Here is a 9642-nt window from a genome sequence, read left to right as displayed (position 1 = left end):
GTACACGGTGTACAGGGTCCTGAATGATTCCTTATTAAGATGTCGGAATGCTGTTCTGAGGTTTGCTAGGCGCCCATATGCTGCAGCAGTTATTTGGTTGATGTGCGCTTCAGGAGATGTGCCTGGTGTTATACTCACCCCAAGATCTTTTTCCTTGAGTGAGGTTTGTAGTCTCTGGCCCCCTAGACTGTACTCCGTCTCCGGTCTTCTTTGCCCTTCCCAAATCTTCATGACTTTGCACTTGGTGGGATTGAACTCCAGGAGCCAATTGCTGGACCAGGTCTGCAGCCTGTCCAGATCCCTTTGTAGTTCTGCCTGGTCTTCGATCGAGTGAATTCTTCTCATCAACTTCACGTCATCTGCAAACAGGGACACCTCAGAGTCTATTCCTTCCGTCATGTCGTTCACAAATACCAGAAACAGCACTGGTCCTAGGACTGACCCCTGTGGGACCCGGCTGGTCACAGGTGCCCACTCTCACACCTCGCCACGTACCATGACTCGCTGCTGTCTTCCTGACAAGTATTCCCTGATCCATTGTAGTGCCTTCCCTGTTATCCCTGCTAGGTCCTCCAGTTTTTGCACCAATCTCTTGTGTGGAACTGTGTCAAACGCCTTCTTGCAGTCCAAGAATATGCAATCCACCCACCCCTCTCTCTCTTGTCTTACTGCTGTCACCATGTCATAGAACTCCAGTAGGTTTGTGACACAGGATTTCCCATCCCTGAAACCATGTTGGCTGCTGTTGATGAGATCGTCCCTTTCTAAGTGTTCCACCACTCTTCTCCTGATAATCTTGTCCATGATTTTGCATACTATATATGTCAGTGACACTGGTCTGTAGTTTAATGCTTCATGTCTGTCTCCTTTTTTAAAGATTGGGACTACATTTGCTGTCTTCCATGCCTCAGGCAATCTCCCTGTTTCGATAGATGTATTGAATATTGTTGTTAGGGGTACACATAGCGCCTCTGCTCCCTCTCTCAATACCCATGGGGAGATGTTATCTGGCCCCATTGCCTTTGAGGTATCTAGCTCACTCAGAAGCCTCTTCACTTCTTCCTCGGTTGTGTGCACTGTGTCCAGCACATGGTGGTGTGCCCCACCTCTCCGTCTTTCTGGAGCCCCTTCTGTCTCCTCTGTGAACACTTCTTTGAATCTCTTGTTGAGTTCCTCACATACTTCACGGTCATTTCTTGTTGTCTCTCCTCCTTCCTTCCTTAGCCTGATTACCTGGTCCTTGACTGTTATTTTCCTCCTGATGTGGCTGTACAACAGTTTCGGGTCAGATTTGGCTTTCGCTGCTATGTCATTTTCATATTGTCTTTGGGCCTCCCTTCTTATCTGTGCATATTCGTTTCTGGCTCTACGACTGCTCTCCTTATTCTCCTGGGTCCTTTGCCTTCTATATTTCTTCCATTCCCTAGCACACTTGGTTTTTGCCTCCCTGCACCTTTGGGTAAACCATGGGCTCATCCTGGCTTTTTCATTATTCCTGTTACCCTTGGGTACAAACCTCTCCTCAGCCTCCTTTCATTTTGTTGCTACATATTCCATCATCTCATTAACTGGCTTCCATGCCAGTTCTCTGTCCCACTGAACCCCGTTCAGGAAGTTCCTCATTCCTGTGTAGTCCCCTTTCTTGTAGTTTGGCTTCATTCATCCTGGCCTTCCTGCTTCTCCCTCCACTTGTAGCTCTACTGTGTATTCGAAGCTTAAAACCACATGGTCACTGGCCCGAAGGGGTCTTTCATATGTGATGTCCTCAATATCTGCACTACTCAAGGTGAATACTAAGTCCAGCCTTGCTGGTTCATCCTCTCCTCTCTCTCTTGTAGTGTCCCTTACGTGTTGGTACATGAAGTTTTCCAGTACCACCTCCATCATCTTAGCCCTCCATGTATCTTGGCCCCCATGTGGGTCCAAGTTCTCCCAATCGATCTCCTTGTGGTTAAAGTCACCCATGATCAGGAGCTTTGCCCTGCATGCATGAGCTCTTCTGGCCACTCTAGCCAGTGTGTCAACCATCGCTCTATTGTTCTCGTCGTACTCTTGCCTTGGCCTCCTGCTGTTTTGTGGTGGGTTATACATCACTGCTATTACCACCTTGGGACCTCCAGAGTGAAGCGTTCCCGCTATGTAATCACTTTCTTCTCTGCTGTCTAATCTCTCCAGCTCATCAAAATTCCAGCGATTTTTGATCAGCAATGCCACTCCTCCACCCCCCCTGTTCCCTCTGTCTTTCCTCAGGATTTGGTATCCCGTTGGAAAGATGGCATCTGTTATCATACCTGTAAGCTTGGTTTCTGTCAGAGCTATGATGTCCAGTGATGCCTCTTTGACTCTTTCATGCCACTCCTCCCACTTATTTGTTATTCCATCAGCGTTTGTGTACCATACCTTCAGTTTCCTTTCCAACACTGTGGTTTGGGGGGCCTGTGAGGGTGGGAGACCTGGTAGGATACTGTGGGATTCCATAGCTCGGTGTTGGGTGGAGGCTGTGGGCATGGACTGTAGTGTGTGTTGGGATGGTGTGATAGGTTGTATGGTTCTGAGAATAGTTGTGTGTGCTTGCCCTTGCTGTTCTGTTCTGCTCTGACTGACCTCTGCTGGTTCCATCCTTGTCTCTTTTCCTAGCTCCTCTCCCTCAGCTGCTGTCGTTCTGATTGTGTTCTGTCTCTGTCTAGGAACACCCTCTTGTACTCTTCCGAGTATTTCAATCGTGGTTTCTCTTGGAGGATCCTGTTCCGCACTGTTTCCGTCCTGAGAATCAGCTTGATTGGTCGGTTTCTCCCCTTCGAGTACCCCCATATTCTCTGAAAATTTACAATCTCGTCCATCTCTTCACCTATTTCCGTGATGATTTTCTCAATCTCCTTTCTTTCTTCCTGCTGCCTTTCAGTGTGTGTCCTTTCCTCTCTCTCCTGAAGCCCATGGATAAACACTGATTTTGCCCTTTCTCCTCCCATTGCCTCACCCTCTGAGACTCTGGATCCTGCCTGTATGTGGTCAGTTTCTCCCTTGATTTTTCCAGTGTGTGTGTGTGTGTGTGTGTGTGTGTGTGTGTGTGTGTGTGTGTGTGTGTGTGTGTGTGTGTGTGTGTGTGTGTGTGTATGTGTGTGTGTGTGTGTGTGTGTGTGTGTGTGTGTGTGTGTGTGTGTGTGTGTGTGTGTGTGTGTGTGTGTGTGTGTGTGTGTGTGTGTGTGTGTGTGTGTGCTATTTTTGTGAACGTACAAGAGCCTGGGTTTTATCAAGTATAAAAATACAGTGTTTGTGTACCTAAGTTGGACCACCTCCCAGATGTCCAACTGCGATATAAACAAAATAATTTCATATACTAATGGTATACAATATCTACAAGTTGATGAATAAGACATATATGCAACACTTATCAGCCACAAAGATACAGAAGTGTTGCACATGCATCTTATCCATCGTAAGGGAATCTGACAACAACAAAGATGGCGACAATAACACAAAAGATATCCATTTTTTCAGCCTCCTGCTGAGGTCCTCCTCAGTAGGCTGAGGTCATAAACATTAATTTGCAGGGAATGTTAGGAGTGTGTCGTTCTGACTGCGTACACTCAAGCTGATTACTGGTTTAATGGAGAAGCGTTAATCCCTAAGGAATTATAAAACTAATTAGAATAAGAGGAAATCAGTGTTGCGCATAGTTACATAAGCACTAAATTAGCAATTTAGGCATAGTGTAACTATGCCTAAACTGCTAATCAACAGAATATTACTCATTCTGCACACCGCTATAACATAATGTGTCTTCCCAACCCATTAGGCATCTTTCGCAAATCAGAAACTACATATGTTTGAAGAGATATATTAAAAATATTAGTTAATGGTTCACAAAGTTCCATTTTGAACTCCTTAGGAACCCTTGAAAAAAAATCAACATGACTGTGATATTGTATAATTTGTTTTCTTTAGGCCTATTATAAAAATTAATTACTGGAACATGGTTAATGTTTTCTTGTGTGAAAACCGAGAGGAAATAATTATTAAAAATCGAGCACATTTCATTCTCCTTGTCAGTAAGATGCCCAGAGTTATTTTTATGAGGACCTAACTTTTCTGTAACTTTTCTTCTACATACCTGGAAAAAGCGTTTCGGGTTGGTTTTCGAATTATTTGCCACATTAATTTTATAGTCCCATTTAGCTTTTGTTATCCCTTTTTAATGTGAGTAAACTGATCCACGAGATGGTCCTCACTTCTTTTGATAAGCCTCTAAATTCCTTTCATCTGCCCTAAAAGATGTTTGAGCCTATTGTTCATCCATTTCGGATAATTTCTATTAGATATCATTTCTGTATTATTCCTACTATCATATTTCCAATCAATACTAAAGGTAATTGATTTGTGGTCACTTGCGCCAAGTTCCTCTGTAATCTCTAGATTATTAATCTAGGCAAAACAAAATCAAGCAGGTTATTTTCCCTCGATGGTCCTGTCAAAAACTGCTCCATAAAACATTCTTGAACTGCTTCCAAGTAGTCGTTTGACTCAAGATTTCCAGTCAATGAATTCCAGTCAATTTGATTAAAGTCTCCTAGAATTACTACATTATCATGCCTTGTGGTCTTAACAATTTCTTCCCAAAGTAGTCTCTCTCTTGGTCCCTATCCAAGTTTGGGGGACGGTAAATCACGCCTAAAATTATTTTTTTTCATGTCCTTCCGAACACACATACAGAAAGAACACACACAGATTCTGTGTTCTTTCAGTCTTTTTAAGCAGCAATTTTAAACATTCTTTAACACGTAGTGCTGCCTCCCTTACAGTTACTTTTACCAACGTAGAATAACTTAAAACCCTGAATATGACATTCAGCAGGCATGTCCCGATTCTTCATATTAAACCACGTTTTAGTTATGGCAAATACGTCAATGTTACCAACACTTGCGACTAATCTCAACTCTTCCATCTTGTTTCTAAAACTATGATTATTTGTGTAATATATGTTTAGAAACCCTCTCTTCTCTTTTCCCTTCCTACTCAATCCTGCTCCGTCACTATCTCTATTAATATCCTAATCACTTAGTGCCACTGGCTTTCCAACATTCACCAATATCTCTACTTCATTCTACCTATAACTGGTTTCCCTAAAATTCACAATATCGCTACATTGAGAAGCCTTCCTACCCAATTCTATTGTATCGTAATTCATTGCTTTCCCTCAAAAAAGCCTATACCACTAACTATTTCTAGTTTAAAACCCTGACAGCTCCCTCCAGTGCATTGGCCAGTACCCCCATGCCTGCCCTACATAAGTGAACCCCATCCCTGGCATACATGTAATTTCTACCGTAGAAGAGGTCTCAATTGTCTATAAATGTTACTGCATTTTTTTTACAGCGTTTGTCCAGCCAGCATTTGACATCAATTGCCCTGGAGAGCCATTCATTTCCAACTCCTCTCCTCAGAAAAATGTTACATACTACAGGGTGCAGATCCTTTCTTCCTATTTAAGTCAATCGCTGACCTATATCTGCTAATCAGGTCCTCATGCTTACATCTTCCAACATCGTTCCCTCCAGCACTGATTCAGCTAATAATATCATTACCTCTCAATGTTGTCCAGTCTGCTAACAATATCCTCCATCCCAGCCCCAAGAAAATACACCCTCTGCCTCCTCTTCCTATCTCTAAGACAAAACGCCCTATCCATATATTTAACCTGAGTGTCCCTAACTAAAACAACGTTCTTACCTTCTCTGGTGGTGTTTGTCATGACGTTTTAGATGGTCTTCGTTGGGATGGTCTTTGTTGGGATGGTCTTTGCTGGGGTGTCTAGGGTCGTCAACTCACACTCGTCTGTCAATGCTGAGAAGGAATTGCTGATCACCACAGCAGTCTCCTGGACCTTCTTGAACTTTAGCTTCGTTCCTTCCGTTTGAATCAGCATTCAGTCGTTGGTCCGATCACTGATGATGCTATTCCGGGGGATAATCCTTGAACATACGTTTCAGTCGCTGAATCTCTCTTCTAGCTTCCATCAAATCTTCCTTAAGCTGAAGATACAGCTGCTCGTAACCAGTATATAAGCGCCACCCTTCTTGCCTATGGTACAGATTCTTCACGGCTACGGCGCTCTTCACACCTACTCCAAGGCTGAGGGACTGATTACTTCATCTTTTGTATATAGTTCTTCTGTCTTCTAATTATGTCCTTGAATATGTATTAAGGAAGCCACTGGATGGCGAAACGTCTGCAATGAAGATACCCAGATGTTGCACATGTGTCTAATTTTCATACAGTATATATATATATATATATATATATATATATATATATATATATATATATATATATATATATATACAAACACTGATCTCTGGCTGAAGGAGACTCGAACCTACGAACCTTAGGACAAGGTACGCAGTGCTTTACCAATCTACCCACACTGGACCAATACCTTGGCGTGTAGCATCCGCTACACGTTTGATCCAAGGCAGCCAGCTTTCAGGGAGAAGGCTTACAGCTTTTCATCTCATCCCCTGCATGCATCAGCCTTACTAGAGATTTGAACAATGCAAGGAATTCGCGAGAGCATGCGAAATATACACAAACACTGATCTCTGGCTGTAAGCCTTCTCCCTGAAAGCTGGCTGCCTTGGATCAAACGTGTAGCTGATGCTACACGCCAAGGTATTGGTCCAGTGTGGGTAGATTGGTAAAGCACTGCGTACCTTGTCCTAAGGTTCGTAGGTTCGAGTCTCCTTCAGCCAGAGATCAGTGTTTGTGTATATTTCGCATGCTCTCGCGAATTCCTTGCATTGTTCAAATCTCTAGTAAGGCTGATGCATGCAGGGGATGAGATGAAAAGCTGTAAGCCTTCTCCCTGAAAGCTGGCTGCCTTGGATCAAACGTGTAGCGGATGCTACACGCCAAGGTATTGGTCCAGTGTGGGTAGATTGGTAAAGCACTGCGTACCTTGTCCTAAGGTTCGTAGGTTCGAGTCTCCTTCAGCCAGAGATCAGTGTTTGTGTATATTTCGCATGCTCTCGCGAATTCCTTGCATTGTTCAAATCTCTAGTAAGGCTGATGCATGCAGGGGATGAGATGAAAAGCTGTAAGCCTTCTCCCTGAAAGCTGGCTACCTTGGATCAAACATGTAGCGGATGCTACACCCCAAGGTATTGGTCCAGTGTGCGTAGATTGGTAAAGCACTGCGTACCTTGTCCTAAGGTTCTCCTTCGGCCAGAGATCAGTGTTTGTGTATATTTCGCATGCTCTCGCGAATTCCTTGCACATATATATATATATATATATATATATATATATATATATATATATATATATATATATATATATATATATATATATATATATATATATATATATATATATATATATATATATATATATATATATATATATACATACCATTTGGCTAGTAACCCCTTCTCCTGTATACATTACTAAAGTTAAAAAGAGAAACTTTTGTTTTTCTTTTTGGGTCACCCTGCCTCGGTGGGATATATGTTATGCATATATATTATTCATATATATTATGCAGACCTATTATCAATCATAACACTTCCTTTACAATATATTCTCTCAGTTTTTCAAATAATTATGGGTTTATAATATTGGATATAATATCAGAACAGTAATTTATTCATATTTGCATTCATAATTCTACTTTTATATAGATGCACAGAAAGTACCGGTAATTAATTTTGTCATCCAGTCGCCTTTAGGTGTGCTAATTCATTAATTAGAAGAGTCTTTTCTCCTCTGTTTACTACATCTAAGTTGCCTGATATTATTTCTGCCGAGGAGAGAGTGTCAAGGAACTTTTTTCCGCAACTGTACACTGGCTAGTGTAGCATGTACACCGCCTACTACAGCATGTATGCTGGCTATTGTAGCATGTACACTGACTAGTGCAGCATGTACATCGCCTACTACAGCATGTACACAGGCTAGTTGGCTAGTGCAGCATATGCATCGTCTACTGCAGCATGTAGTAGATGGTGTACATGCGATGTACACACTGGCTAGTACATTGTTTACTGCAGCTATAAATACAATAAAGTACCATCACTGGGCGTATCAGCACAATAATTGGGTACTGTTGAAGTCCCTTGACCTGTACTCATTAGAACATAGGCGAGAAAGATACATCGTAATCTACACCTGGAAAATCCTTTGGGGTTAGTCTAGTCCCAGATCTGCACTCGGAAATCATAATAATGTTGGTAGAGTTACAGACAATATGTTAGGTAAAAGGACACAAGTGCAACCAATGAGACATTTTATTGTGGCAACGTTTTGCTCTTCAGGAGTTTTGACTCCTTTTACCTACACGGAAATCACTTCCTACGAAAGCAAGATTTGGTAGGCGATGCAACTGCCTCCCAGCATACATAAGGGGAATTAATAATATCCCTGGCTGTCTTCCAGAGGGAGTTGGGCAGATACCTAAAGTGAGTACATGACCAACTGGGTCGTGGTTTATACGTTGGATTGCGTGCATCCGTCAGCAACAACCTGGTTGATCAGGCCCTAATCCACCGGGAGGCCTGGTGATGGACCGGGCCGCAGAGGCGTTGAACCCCCGAACACCCTCCAGGTATACTCCAGGTTCAGGGAAACTTTTTATTTCAGAAGTAAACTAACTGAATAAGTATGATGTGTGCCGGAGGTTTAGTTAAACTGAAGATACCCTGGGTCTGTTTAATGGTATTCATTCTGTTCATTTATTTGATAAAACCTCTGTACAGAGCGAAAGGTAGAGGCAATAAAATGTTGTTGTACAGTGTATCTTTCTTTAAAAAAAATAAATAGAGTCAAACTCGTAGTAAGTTGTCTTGTCATCGCCGGGTAAACACTTAGCGCTTTATGATTATACTACGTGTGAAAACTAACTTTGTAGTGTAGTGGTGAAGTTAGTTTTTCAAAGGTCATTATTTCATCTACAAACAGAAGTCCTCTTAGAATGATGGGATGTCACGACCTTACCTGTAACAGAGCCCTACACACACTGTAATGTCTGCTAGACCTCAGACTAACTATGCAGACCTGAGTACTAGTGACCATGTAACGTGTGCTTGTCTGCTGTCTGATGGGCAATATACTGTATTAAGACATTATTATATCCCAAACACTCTTGTTTAAAAACTTGCTTCCTGTTGTATCCTCCTCAAAACAACAGTGGTAATTCACAACCGAAGGATGCGGGGTTTAATCCCCGGCGGGAGACGACTATGAGCATGTCATCGTGAACCTGATTTTCCTGTTTATCGAGAAATAAGCAAGGTAGTCAACAACAGTCACATCCAGAAGGTTAGCAGGATATCTTTTTCTAAGATTACTGAAGGATGTTACGTTACCTCAGCTTATTTCAGAGTACCATCCACAACAGTGGAGTAACACCCAGGCATGTACTGGCTTCTAGGTGTACATGTGCTACAGGTGTAAAGAGTCTTGCCCATGCGTCCCACCCGCTCCTAGCCAAGACATGCCCATACGTCTCAACCGCAGGAGCTAAGACGCAGGAACCACCAAAAATAGGAAAAAACTGCAGAAAAACAGGCGAGGTAAGATAGAATTAAGCTTCCGGATGTGACCCACAACATTCAGTTGACCTAAATTTAAGCCCGTAAACCAGAATGACAC

This window comes from Cherax quadricarinatus, chromosome 26 (genome assembly GCF_038502225.1).
Source record: "Cherax quadricarinatus isolate ZL_2023a chromosome 26, ASM3850222v1, whole genome shotgun sequence".
NCBI lineage: Eukaryota > Metazoa > Arthropoda > Malacostraca > Decapoda > Parastacidae > Cherax > Cherax quadricarinatus.
The sequence above is the reverse complement of the archived record's forward strand: the minus strand, read 5'-3'. Positions refer to the sequence as shown.